The sequence below is a fragment of the Apostichopus japonicus genome, chromosome 14 (assembly GCF_037975245.1).
Source record: "Apostichopus japonicus isolate 1M-3 chromosome 14, ASM3797524v1, whole genome shotgun sequence".
NCBI lineage: Eukaryota > Metazoa > Echinodermata > Holothuroidea > Aspidochirotida > Stichopodidae > Apostichopus > Apostichopus japonicus.
The window spans coordinates 6659332-6673520 of record NC_092574.1 but is presented as its reverse complement, the minus strand read 5'-3'; the positions used below and the strand labels follow the sequence as shown (position 1 = coordinate 6673520).

Here is a 14189-nt window from a genome sequence, read left to right as displayed (position 1 = left end):
AGTGGAATTACGACCTTCCTTACCGGTTTCGAACCTCTTGACATATGATCAACGTCCATAGCATAGTGGTTAGGGTGTCCGCATATAAAGCGGGAGGACCGGGTTCGAATCCCGGTGGAGGTTGGAAGTGTTTTCACTGTTCTGAATTTTCCAACTCACTACAATTTCAATTATATCTATATGTATATATATAAGTATATAAGTTCAAATTTAGCTTAAAAAAAGTGCATGGAAACGTCTTACCTGTATTGCGCCTCACAAATTTAATTCCAAATAGGAAAGTTTATTTCATTTTCGAAAAGCTCTCCCAAACCAAGGGATTCTATAGTTAACTCCAGTATCGATGATATTGGGTAAGGCTAGCAGAATTAAGGCGTGGTGAATAACGGTTGAAAATATCCAAGCTCCTGTATTAACACCACTGTGAACTTTATAATCTCTTTTGCAAGTTTGTACGTATATTCCAGTGTTACGAAGTTTTCCTATTTATTACTATATCTGCATGGCTAACAAAATAACTATATGCATGCGTCCACCCTGCCTACCGTTCCGAATCTCTCATGGAATTGGTTGGCCTTTGGTATAGTCCACAATCATACGCGTGCAGTCTTGCGAAGCGATAAAACCACAGCAAGTCAACAATACAACCTGTAACCCGACTGCCTGCCTGCTTTCATAACTGGCGGCGTGCATTGACAATTGAATACCAAAAGCGCGTGCATGCGTGCTTGTTAGTTAGTAGGTCACCCTTTTGCTTCCCTCTTCATTGCAAACGAGGCCATAATGTATAACAAGTGATTTGCCAGAATGCCTATTTCCAAAAAGGGGAAAAACAAACGTCACTGAGTTTCAGTCATTCTTACCAACAGTTTATACAAGGAGAACTAAAATGTGTCTAAAATGGAGGTATGCAAAGCAGGGCATTTTGGGGTTTTGCTCACGTTTTCTATTCCTAAAGGGGGGAGGGGGGGGGGGGAGGTACACTGATATTTATTGGGGTGTAGGGGAAGTCAATGATGGCGAGCGCCCTAGTGGTGTTCAGTGAGAACACTGCACATTTAGATCTTCCATGTTTTCTTTGAAATGAACACGCAAGAAGTTTTCAGCAATGGGCACATTTCTATATGTTAAGATGTGCTGAAATTATTCAAAACAATTAAAAAGTTTCATTGAAAGCACTGCACACTCTTTTTGGTGAAAACTTTCGGTAAAAATAAAGGGGGCGAACTTCTGACCAACGAAATACGAACACCTATATCATATTGTTATAACACACAGAAGAACGATAAGACAGAGTGACGCGTTACGAGAGAACGGACGCATATCCAGATGCATTTAAACTATAATGTTAACCCTTAAGAGCGTAACATACTCTGGTATAAATCGAATTAATGAGTGTCCTGGCACGCATCAGTCATCTGTTTGCCATGTTGCTATGGAAACGTAAAGATAACGTGAAAATATTGATATCTTCGTCTGCAATATGTTTTGCGGCAATTCATCATTTGACTATAAACTGTTGAAATGCTGACATCCTGATACAAGCGTATCTTAAATCATTTTATTGCACACTGTTGACTTGAAATGTGTATAAGTGATCAATTTATCATTTTGCTGCAAATTGTTTTAAAACGATTACATTTCATAAATGACCATGTTGTTCTTTTGCAGCACAGTGATTTGAATTACTCACTTATTTGATTCAAGAGGGTAAATTGTCTTTTCGTTGCAAATTGTTAATATCGAAAGCTGAATAATTAATCATTTTTGTTGAAAGTTGATACTATATACACATGCACCCAAAAGATCTATAGACATGCATTGACCGCACCAGTTTTAACGTTTCCATTTCATTGCTGCAAATTTGATAGGAACTTTAAAATATTACACAGACAATGAAAACAACTCTATGACTGTTATATGTCGATAACACTTTTAATGCTCGCGAATGTGTTTTTTCTTTTGCCAACAATCTGCTAAACCTACGGTATATTTACAACGACGTCAAATATATCTAAGACGCTAACAGGACTGCTTTTGCTCCAATGTGATAATACGTTTACAATGCATGATTATATATACTTTCTAGAACAAACAGTTGTTGTTATTTCTTTCTGTTGGGATCCCTGATGTTTAATGTGGCAAACTATATATCAAAGGAACACCTTTTTGACACTATCCTTTGACTTTATATAACAATGGATATAAGCATTTAACGAGCAAGCACGAACAAATGTGCTGGCGCCATCAGCAAATTTGCCCTAACGGAGCAGTCCAGGTTGTGTTATAGAAGGATGAAAGCATTTCAAACGTTTCTGTAGTGTTTAATTGAGCCATGACGTAGCAGAACTCGCATCCGGATCCAGGATAAAACAAAGGAGGAGTGTAGTCCTGAGGTCGTTGAAGCGGACTCATATGGAGGGGTCCTGCGGTCCTCAACCCCTCTCCCACCCCCAAAACAATAATACGTGAAAAGATGCATTCTGTGGGCATTGTTTAGGCTATATATTATGTCTATAATAAGTTGTACACGCAAAGTTGTGTTAATCATTACTTTCAACTTTTTTGCTTTTGTTTGCGGTTTGTGAAGTTGAAATGGTGTGGTATGGTGTTGTACACCTCTCACATCCCTGCACCCGCGCCTGTTACTAAATATAAACATAACGTCATCCTTTTTTAAGTATTTTCTGATCTTATTTAGCATGTTCAAGGATTGTAGTGCAAATGGTGAGGGCACTGAATGGAGACAGTTATAATAATTAAAATAAAATAAAACTGTTAGCAAACTGCTTATTATCCACTAGAGAGCCCGTGTAAGAGAATGTGTAAAAGTAAGTTGGCCTGACGTTTAGTAATTATAAGTAATTGCCAGATTATAGAAAATCGAATATAACGTTGACAGGAAATCGAATAAGTTTAGTTGTACAAACATGATTATATGTAACTACTTGAAATCAATTAAATCTTATGTATGCCATATGTTCATATGTATAGGCTTATGTCAACATATAGCCTACCGTACGTTTCCCTTGGCAAATACTGTGTATATCATGCTGAAGTCTTTGCCTGAAGCTTGTAAAGGTCATATGAAACAATAATATGTCATACTATTGGCAGGTAAATTGGGTAAAAATTAGATTTTTCGTTAAAATCCAGCATAAGAAAAAGAAATGTAAATAAATATACGAGTCAATGACCTATATGACCTTCTGTTCCTATATTACATTGTATGTACACTGTATAATAGTATACGTTATTCTAAATGTGTTATATCTTACTAAACAAAGATATGTGTGGGCTACTCCGTGTCAGTTTTTATCTTTTACTTGAATATCCCACAATTACCGGTTGCAAGACTATACAAACTCTTCAAACCAAAATCAGTTGACGGGAAAACTGATGAAAGTTGACTTTTCGCTTTTAACGCTAAATAAACGCTAACCCTGATTGGTTTTAGTCAACAGATTTAATTACGTAGACATATATATCGTAGAATAAGCATTAAATTTGCCGACAGGTCTTGTATGTTTTCATACCTCTGTAGGTGCTAATAGCTGAGTAAATAGCCTAACACGAAGGGCGACTGAACCAATAATGAACTCAAACCAGTGAGCAAACCAACCAGAATCATGCAGGGTTTTCGCAAGCACGCACAAAGGGATTAGCACTCTGTAGGTAAACAAATGCTTACTCATATAGACAAGACTTTTGTTCAGCTTCTTCGGGTAAATATTCTTTCTACAACCAGAAACAAAATGAAGTCTTATTGTGAAAGTAATTCCAACTTGTAATCTTGTCTGTTTAGTTCTTTGTTTGTTTCTTCTTTTCTTGTTGAGTTAATTCAGGGATGGCGCACTATGTGATATGAGCAGTGGCACGTGATGGATACATCAACCACGGCTTTGTGAGAAGCATGCACCAGTCACGTACCCCCCCCCCCCCACCCTTCACTGGTTTCTCTCCCTCCTTACTCCAAGAGCTAGACACTACCGCATAGAGAACGAAAGATCGCAATGTGTTCACTTGCACAAGTTTAGGCCCAATACAATAGCAAGCCAAGTCTGCCAATGTTGATCCCACAACGGGCTCTACCACTATCAAACATCTCGTGTCCGTCCTCAGTTACAAAACTCTTCTCACATGATTTCCCACGCTATTGATATTACTATATACAGGTTACATTCGTGATAGAGTGGTGAAAAAAATGTACACAAAATGAAGTCTTATTGTGAAAGTAATGCCAACTTGTTATCTCGTCTGTTTAGTTCGATAACTAACTATAACTTTATTGCTAAGCATAATTTACTGTATAACTATCAATTTGGTTTCCTTCCTGGCCGCTCAACTACACATGCTATTTTACATTTTACTTGTAAAGTTATGGAAGCTTTCGAAAATAATCAGTTTGCTTCTGGTATATTTCTGGATCTGTCGAAGGCGTTTGATACCCTTGACCATAACATTTTACTTGAAAAACTTAGTCATTATGGAATCCGGGGAACTGTACTTCAGTGGTTCAAAAGCTATCTTGCTGATCGTCACCAGTTTGTTGTTATTAATAATATAAATTCTGTTTCTAAGCCAATTAAGTGTGGTGTTCCTCAAGGGTCCATACTTGGTCCATTGTTGTTTATAATTTATGTTAATGACCTCTATAGAGCCAGCAACAAATTTCATATAATCTCTTATGCTGATGATACCAACCTGTTCTTTTCCAGTAATGACATTAATCTTCTATTGGATACTATACAGAATGAGTTTACATATATTCATGATTGGTTTTGTGCAAATAAATTGTCACTAAATGTTAAGAAAACTACCTCTATCGTGTTTAGTACACCTTCAAAGCACTTAAATCCTAACATTAATAGCATCAGACTTTGCGGTGTTGATGTTATGCTGTCTAAGACTACTAAATTTCTTGGGGTTTATATAGATAATCATCTTTCTTGGAATAATCATATTCAGAATATTTGTATGAAAGTGTCTAAAGGCGCTGGAGTTCTTAATAGTCTTCGCCAAATCATTCCCAGAAGCACATTGGTCACTTTGTATAATACACTCATACTTCCCTATCTTACATACTGTAATGTTATTTGGGGCAGTACCCATGCCTCTATTCAACCCCTTTACTTACTTCAAAAGAGAGCCATTCGTTATATTTGTAATGCGGATTACCTCCAGCATACAGCACCCCTGTTTACTACTCTTAACGCTCTTAGTATCTATGATATAAATCGTTACTACGTTGGTATTTTTATTTTCAATTGGTTACATGATAATGCTCCGTCGACTTTTCGCAACTATTTTCAGTTACGTAACGATCCTTATCCCAACCGTGCGCCAAATCAATTGACTGTTCCTTACTTTAGACTTAGGTCTTCACAACTTGGTATTCGTTATGTCGGCGTAAAACTTTGGAATTCCCTCCCTACTACTATTACTTGTTGTAAAACTCTGAACACCTTCAAAAAACGTCTTAAAGAGTATCTTATATCAAACTATCATTGATTTTGTATTTTCCTTTCTTTGCCATCTTTGTTCTGTTTTCTCTGTATACTTAAGCTTTCTTTCTATGTTTTATTTGTAAAGGGGTGTCAACGTAAACAAGCTCTGCAGAGCTTCTTGTTGGCACTCCTCAATCTCTTGTTCTCTTGTACATTTACCCACGATTATTGTCATAATTGCATACTTTAATGCGAGAGATTGAAATAAAGTCTTATGAATTGAATTGAATTGAATAAACCACGAAGGTGGCTCTGTTCTGTACCCCATGCTATATATCTAATGAGAAGGCAAATACGTATTTATATATATATATATATATATATATATATATATATATATATATATATATATATATATATATATATATATATATATATATATATATATATATATATATATATATATATATATATATATATTATATATATATATATATATATATACCTATATATATATATATATATATATATATATTATATATATATATATATATATATATATATATATATATATATATATATATATATATATATATATATAGGCTACCCATCTCAATTGACCTACATAAATTATTTACTGAAAGCAGAGGAAATTAACCGCTAAAATCTTCTTTAAATATCATACTATATTCTAAATGTTATTATCAATAAAGAAATAAAAATGCACGAGATTCTAAAAGATTGATATATATTCATAACTTTTTTTTTAAATGATGCACCGCAACCGTGACTTTGAACGAAAGTGGGCGTGGCTTGTGATTGAGTATGTTCATTATTCATAGTGATTGGAAAATACATTTGCTGCAATAACAACCGGATATGCATATAAAGCCAGTTCATAATTTCAACTCCATTTATCATTTCAATATCACACGCAGAACAATAACTAGCCTGCCTATTACTATACAATCATAAGTAACATATGACACTCGTATTGGCGAAGCCATTTCGCACCTTTGGGTTATACAAAGCTTGTCTAGTTGTTGTCAAAATAAAGTTACATCTTGCCAATTTCGGTCGTTTAACTGTACAACTCCCGGTTAAATCAACCTTAAACACTAATTTACACAACATAACGGTACCAAGCTACACCTTTCGTACCCCCCTCATCTCTTCGCGTGCTTAACAAGCCACTCTTTGTCCGCTAGTTTTTACCAATATTGATTTTTTTTTTTTTTTTACTCTGAAGGGGGTGGGCTATAGTGACACGGAATAGCGGGATCGATAAGGCGACAAAGGATAGCCATTGGAGTACTCGTGTCACTTTTATAAATGTTTATAATATTCAAGAAAGCTCTGACGTCCTTCTGGAGTCGGTCCCATATCGATTCCTTACCACAAGTTCAATAGTTTAGGCTCTCCCTGATGTAACTCCTTCAAAAGTTTTCTTGAAAGAAGTCAATGGCTGAACATACAAACGTCCTTTATAACAAGGCACGCGAAACTGACAACTTCACACTAGAGATGTGAACATCTCCGTTGACAACAACAAACGCTTACCAAGTTTGGAATAAAGCTGCAATGAATATTAATGGGTTCCTCGTGAAAATTAGGACTAAAGCGTACATACGATATGTAGGCTATATGCAGCTATATAGCATATTTAAGTATTTCGTTGATTTTATTCATACACCTTGGCTGGAGATATTTTAGAACACTTCAAAATGTTCACAAATAGCTCCATAATTTAGCTTCTACTGCATGCCTCCCACACGGCCTATGTAGCCATAATATACTATCATTTCTACACTCAACAATTTGAAAGTTTACCTCGCAATAATTTATTACAAAGCCATTGAACAGAACACTTTGGAAACGTTTATCCATTTTACTGTGCAAATATTTCGCAGTGAAGCAGATACTTTGTTTTAAACAGGTTACGAAAACAAAAGCGTTAGCAATGGTCTATTAATTCACTACAATGTGCACTACTTAATGATATGACTTATATATAGGCCTATAGACTGTAAGCTCTCAGCTTGTAGTTATTTAATGACTTCGTGGTTGGAATTGTTTAGAACGCGTGACTGCAATAATAAAATACAGTTTGCACATATATCTATGCACTTCGAAATCAATATTGTTTCTAAAAGTAGACCTATACTGGGCATGGTAGAGAAATGAAATTCGCAGGGGAAAATCAATTCAAGTTCCTACCTTACATTAGCAGAATATAATAGCCTTGAAAAGAACCCATTATTGTATATATCGCCGCTAAAAGTCTGTCATATCAAACGTTGTGAGAGATTGTAAGCCCGCTGAATATTCAAATGAACACGAACTATTTAATAATGAAAACATAGTAATTGAAAGATCCACTTTGAATATTTAACCCAAGTCCCCTTATACCCTCACCATCGTCCATGTATTCCCCCCCTTCCCCCTTCTATTCAGATTTTAGGTCGAACAGAAGAACGGAATCGTCAAGAGCCTATAAAATATCATCCGTTATATATAACGAAGGCGGGCTAGCCGGGGAGGGGAGGGGAAGGGAAGGGGAGGTTAGGGGGAGGGGTTAAGGCATGGGTAATTCTGACTGAGACGTAGGCCTACATACACTGCAACAGGTCGTTTTCCGTTTACTATTGGGGTCCGTTGCATTACATTATTCTTTTCCAAACCAACTTGAATTAAACTGATAACAAGGCTCAATAAAAAATTTCAAAAATCATAGTATGAAATGTTCAAGAAATTTTGAAGAACTTAATGTACTCAAATGTTAACCTTGTATATCGATTATATACTTGGAAAATGTTCACTTTTGTCGTCAGCATTCCCAATCTATGTTTCCAATGATAAAAGGGAAATTTCTTATACATTATATCATATGAAATATTGATTTATTTGGGGGAACCAAACTACGGTTCAAGGTAAAGTTCTTGTAATCCTTGAAATAAAACGCCCCTGGGGAAAGCAAAAGAGGGAATTAAATTATCCCTAGATGCTAATATTGATTCTCTCTCTCTGCATTTTGGTGTCAATTGGATATAAATATTCATTATCCACTAGCCAAGCCATTTTCAGTATGTTGCTATGCAAATTCCGTGTAACTGTTTCGTTTTGGAGAATTGTCTGATTGCTCATAAACTTAGCCATCAACTTTGGTATTGGAGAGGTTCTATGGCCTACTCGTGGACTCGACATAACCTTATACCTCGGAACATTCAAGCAACAGCAACAAAAATAATCTGTCTACGCACACGGAAATTTAAGCAATTTGCTGTGAATATTGAGTCTAAACTGTTAAAAATATGTGGATCTCAATTATAACATCAACGTTAGTTTGTTTTGCTGTGCGTGTTCAAGTTGACAGGGTTGTTTGGACTTAAAAAAGGCATCCAAATAATGTATAAGCTCTTTCTGACTAATTAGTTTACTATTTTCTGTGAACAAGATCATAAAGGAGGCGCTGCCGATATGCACGCACTGATTGGTTGGTTTCATTTCTTCGTTACTATTTAAAAAAAAAATACAGGATAACCACGTGATGTAGAGAGGATTGTCGAAGTTCCTATATGAGTTACCATGGAAACGTCGACCGACCCCATACCATGTACGTCTACGGCACTTAGTTCGATCTCTCATCCCAATCACTCCCTTCTCGTCGTCACTGACCAATCAACGGTGCACACTATATATCTGTTATGTATATACGATAGGCTAACACATCGTAGCCTAACCATCAAAACGTGTGGCGTCGAAACGTACGACACGCCGTCAACATAATCATTATTGGTATTGATGTCTTTCGTAAATAATATTACAATTTCAATTGACGTGTATATGGTGGAGATAAGAAGTTTTACTTACTTTTTATTTTAAGTTTTGTTACTTTAAAACAGTTATTAGTTACCTGTCTTGTTATTTATCATATCCAGAAGCAACTAGCAATATCCTGATCGATTTAAACAGCTGATGAAAATACACACGAAACGACTTTAAGTTAATAATCGAGATAATCAATATCACCAATAACTGACAGCTCTAAGAATAATAAGATATTGAAAATTCGATGAAATACGATAAAATGTATAAACATCGCATAAAATTATCAGGGTTCTCAACTTTGTACATACCTCCACGTAATAACATAAAAACCTATCTCCGTAAACCGGCTGATATGTAATGGTATTTACAAGCGTATTGTAATAATAATAATAATATAAAATATAAAAAAATAATATATATATATATATATATATATATATATATATATATATATATATATATATATATATATATATATATATATATATATATATATATATATATATAGATGGAATATATTTCTCTTCTATCTACAAAAGTACAGACATTTTTTACAAACTTTACGGCATAGTTATAGTTTTTCTTTAAAGAGCCATGGTTCTGACACACATCCCGATCTCGAATTTGCATAGAGAGGGTGCTATTAAACGTCGGTTTGCATTATTTATCTCTAGAGAATGGTGGCGGTAGTCAAGCGGTTGTAGCAGACAGCTGCTTCCAAATTAAATATATTAATGAATGCATCCTTTATTAGAATTTGTTCGGATGATTTTCATGACTACATTTGCATGTTAATATAATTCCAGTGCGTTTTGAAGTTTATAATAACAAAACGAGTATACGACTACGACACATTACACATTTCAGCTTTATATATATATGAACAACAGAGCCGCCTAAATGATACATTTCAGCACAAATTTACTTTGACTAGTGTGTTTCGCATTGTAAAAATATTATTTTGACTGATTTAAAGCTAATGCAGGCATTTTCAGGAATAAAGAAGATATATAGCTAAGAAGAATAACCTTTTTTTCAGACGTGAAGCCATTAAAAGATTTTTTTTGTAGAAAAGCAGAAATGAAACGTCTTCTTGGAGCCAATGCGATGGGTTATTCACTTCTTACGATAACTTTATTCTTTACTTTATGGAGTATATTTATTTGATCACTTTCTGCCAAGTGACACTTTAACGGCTGAATTATTATGACAACGCTGTGAAATGTGAAATCAAATAAGTGGAAATATAAACAGCTGTTTCTATTTTTATCTTTTTATAGAAAAATGTTTCCACCGTTCCAAATGCCTGCTTCAACTAAATAGCGCATAAACCCAGAACGGTTTACCATTACATTTACTCTCTCCCTAACACAATCAAACAATATGATAACAACTTCAGCCTATACCTCAGTGAGCCATAACAGTCCCATTCTGATTCTTGGAATCATTGAGAACTTCTTATAGTTTTAATTTAAGTTTATGTCGACATGAAAGAAGTTGAATTTTGCTTTGTTCGTCCGTTAGTGTTTTGTTTGTGTGAGTGTGTGCATGTGGAGAGGGTGGGGCTGAGGGGGGGGGGGTGGAGTTGGTGCATATCTTGTAGATACAGCACGGTGAGTCGCGATTTCAACTTTAGGATATTGAAAGGTCATCAGTATTATTGTAACTAGATTTTAGTTTGAAAAATTCTAACAGTTTTTGAAAGTAGCCCTCTTTCCTAAATTTTCTCGAAAATTTCTCGAAATTTTCCCCAGAAAACTAATTAGAATTCATTTATAATATTATGTCTGAATGAGACAAACTGTTATGTAGGTGGCAGTAGTGAAGACTCATTGAAGTTTGAAAACGAGTGACCAATATTTCACTCTCTGTCATATTCGGAGGCAAATCTGATGACCTGTAACGTTAACAAATCACCAATACTTAGGGCAATTTAACTGATTGATTCGTTACAAACCTGGTTTTATATGAACCAGTTTTTATATATGATTCCAGGTTGACCGTGATAATACACGGTTCATATGAACTTTGTGACCTTGTTGTTGACTGTTGGATAACATATTGATTCTCATGATTGTTATTATGGTTACTATAGCTACTATATGTTACTATATAACACATGTCACTGTATAACACTCGAGGAGCTACTGTGTTACTATATAACACTCTAGGAGTGATAGCTCAGTGGTTAACGCCGGTGCCTTTCAATCATAAGGTCCCGAGTCCGAGTCACTCCAAGATTAATGTATGTCGTCCAGTTACAGAGTTGTTGACAATTAACAATTCATAATCATGGACGTTAAACATGAATCTAAGAGACTAACTTCGGGTCAGATTGCGGCTTTGATAAGCCAATGAGGCTTCTTGGCGAGTTCCTGCTTGCAGTAGGATCTAAAACACATACATACACTACATACATACATACATACATACATACATAGAGTTACTACCGTTTATAGTGGTGTTTTTAAGAAGAAAAGCAAACACGTGTATACGAAAATGATTCCAGTCACTAGGCAAAGCATTGTTTAGTCATACATAATATATTCCGAGACCCCTTGTTTGTTAGATACATAAGAACGTGTGAAAACACTTAAAAGTACACCTACGTAAAAAAAACCTTTTAACCGGTACGAAACGTTCTCTATATAACATGTATATAGTTCATATAGAGACTTGCCTATATAAGGATGCAGTTTTGCGTTAAATCTGAAGCAGTAGTTTTGTACCATACGTCGGTCGACTTTAGAGGGAAGACATCCTTTGATCATATAGCAATAGTTCCACAGCATTATCTGTCACTATATTAGACCCTTCTTCTAAATCGAACTTGTCGAACGCTTATCGTTTACGAAGCAATTTTTGCTGCATTGAACTGAGTAACTGACAGCTATACTAAAGCGATGAATAAGTTATTGTATCCAGTTAACGTAATGTAGTATACAATATTATGTGAATATTATAAATGGCTTAACCAGAATTACAAAGTCTGGGTCTTAACAACGCCTTGCAACTCGAAGTACAAAAGAAAGAAAAAGAAAAAGAAACAAACTTCAATGTACTTCAATGATTTGTCACTCTGCATGGCCGACAAAATAATTCTGAATACTTTCTTGAACCATCCACGCCGTTTGAATATTTTGGTAAGCTATTGTAAGGAGTGTGAAAGAGGTTGCAAATATTACAAAACAGAACCGGGGGGGGGGGGTGTTGTAAAAACCTTCCGCTTGGCTGCTAACACCATTGAATAGACGGGATCTATATACCTATTGACTCCCAATATAGGCTCACGTTAGGATGTTTACTATCAATACAAGCTAGTAGCTTTTGAGTTACAGTCTTGCAGAAGGTGATGAGGTGAAAAATTGATTGTGCATGATGATGGTTGGTTGTTGCTAGTGTTATTACAGTGTGATATTACATTGTGACCAAACGTTTAGGCGTGTCTGCTTTTGTTTACTGCAGAATCTTCGTTCTTTTGTACAGGGTGGCTTTGTTCTGTACATCAATACTACCATAGAGTGCAAAGCATCGACCTTTAGTGGATGTTAGAATTATAAGAAGTAAAAGTAGACGGTAGGCCTATATCTGTTTGAGGTTTAATTTAATAATTGTTGGACCATTTTGTCAATAATTTTCAATATTAAAAATCCCATAGAAATGAATTGAGTTAATTAGATTTCACTAATCGTGATTCCGTTCATAAAAATAATTAAAGTGAAATCCTTAAATCCTTCTATTTTCTCAAATTAATTTTCCAAGTTTCTTTTTTACATGTGGCTTCACTAATTTGACAAAAAAGATAAATCGACGACGAAATCTTAACCATTAAAAAGAGGTTTATATTGACACGTTTGGCCAATTACATGCTGATATGCACTCCCCGTCCCACCATACCCACCCACACCCACTCCACCCACTCCACCCCCCCCCCCCCCCCGAGTGAGAAAGACAAAGGAAGAAATGCTTCTCTGACGAAAAATTCATAGCCATCCTATAAAAGTAAGATCTCGGTTTAATTATTTTTTACGATCTCATGACAGTTTGATTTTAACTACCCCCCGCACTCGCTGCAAGTCCCTTGGTGACCGATCTTTTTGTGTCTGTGCCCCCAAATTGTGGAATGCATTCCCATTTTCTATTCGCAATTCAAGTACTGTAAGTTCATTTAAATCCAGTCTTAAGACTTTCATTTTCACACGTGTATATAATTAATCTAGTTTTACTTATTATCTCATTCTTTTTGTATTTATCTCTTACTTTTGTTTTATCCTATTTTCTGATTTTGTGGCATGGATTATACTGACTTCATTTTCTCCATCGTTATTGGATTTGTTTAGTCTTTTAGGGTTATTCGTTTTTAAGATTTTTACCTCTTTCTTGTGATTAACATGGTTTCTTATTTTTCGTTAAGTTTTATACCTTTACTCTTTTAAGTTTGTACAGCGCCATAGCTTAGGTTTTTACATATATATGTGCGCTTTAGAAATGTTGAAATAATAATTAAATGTTTAAATAATTATTTAATTGACAAATACAGTCTTAACATATTTCTACATTACTCGTTGCACTGCAAGACAGCAACTTTCGTTTGAGATGTCTCTTTGTTTTCTTTTCAATTTTTCGCGAGAAAAAAATCATATCATATTTTCAAAATTTCGGCAATAACCAATAATATGCGGAACCTTTTGATACTTCCTACGTTGTTGTAATTTTTCAGAGAAATAAAGCAACGTATCTCAGGCATATATACTCCATGATTTCTCCCTCACGGTTATCAAACTCTCACAAAATATGTTATAGCATCTTGTAACATGAATTTCGGCTGAAACACATGCCTATTCAGTAAACACGATTTCACTACGGGGCGCAATATATAAATGATATGAGTTTATTCCTCGAAAAAAAAAACTT

The 14189-nt window shown here is 35.1% G+C and overlaps 1 protein-coding gene across 3 annotated transcripts in view; it reads right to left on the bottom strand.

The window, feature by feature from the left end:
- LOC139979800 (protocadherin-9-like) overlaps positions 1 to 14189 on the bottom strand; it is a 45455-nt gene that overhangs the window by 30651 nt on the left and 615 nt on the right. Inside the window, exon 1 of one of the 3 annotated variants that reach the window (XM_071990918.1) lies at positions 244 to 699. The exons of 1 other annotated variant lie outside the window; for it this stretch is intronic. The gene's annotated coding sequence lies outside the window, so the exon portion shown is untranslated. Of the gene's footprint in view, positions 1 to 243; positions 700 to 14189 lie in introns of those variants that run through there. One more of the 3 variants, XM_071990915.1, reaches the window with a different exon arrangement.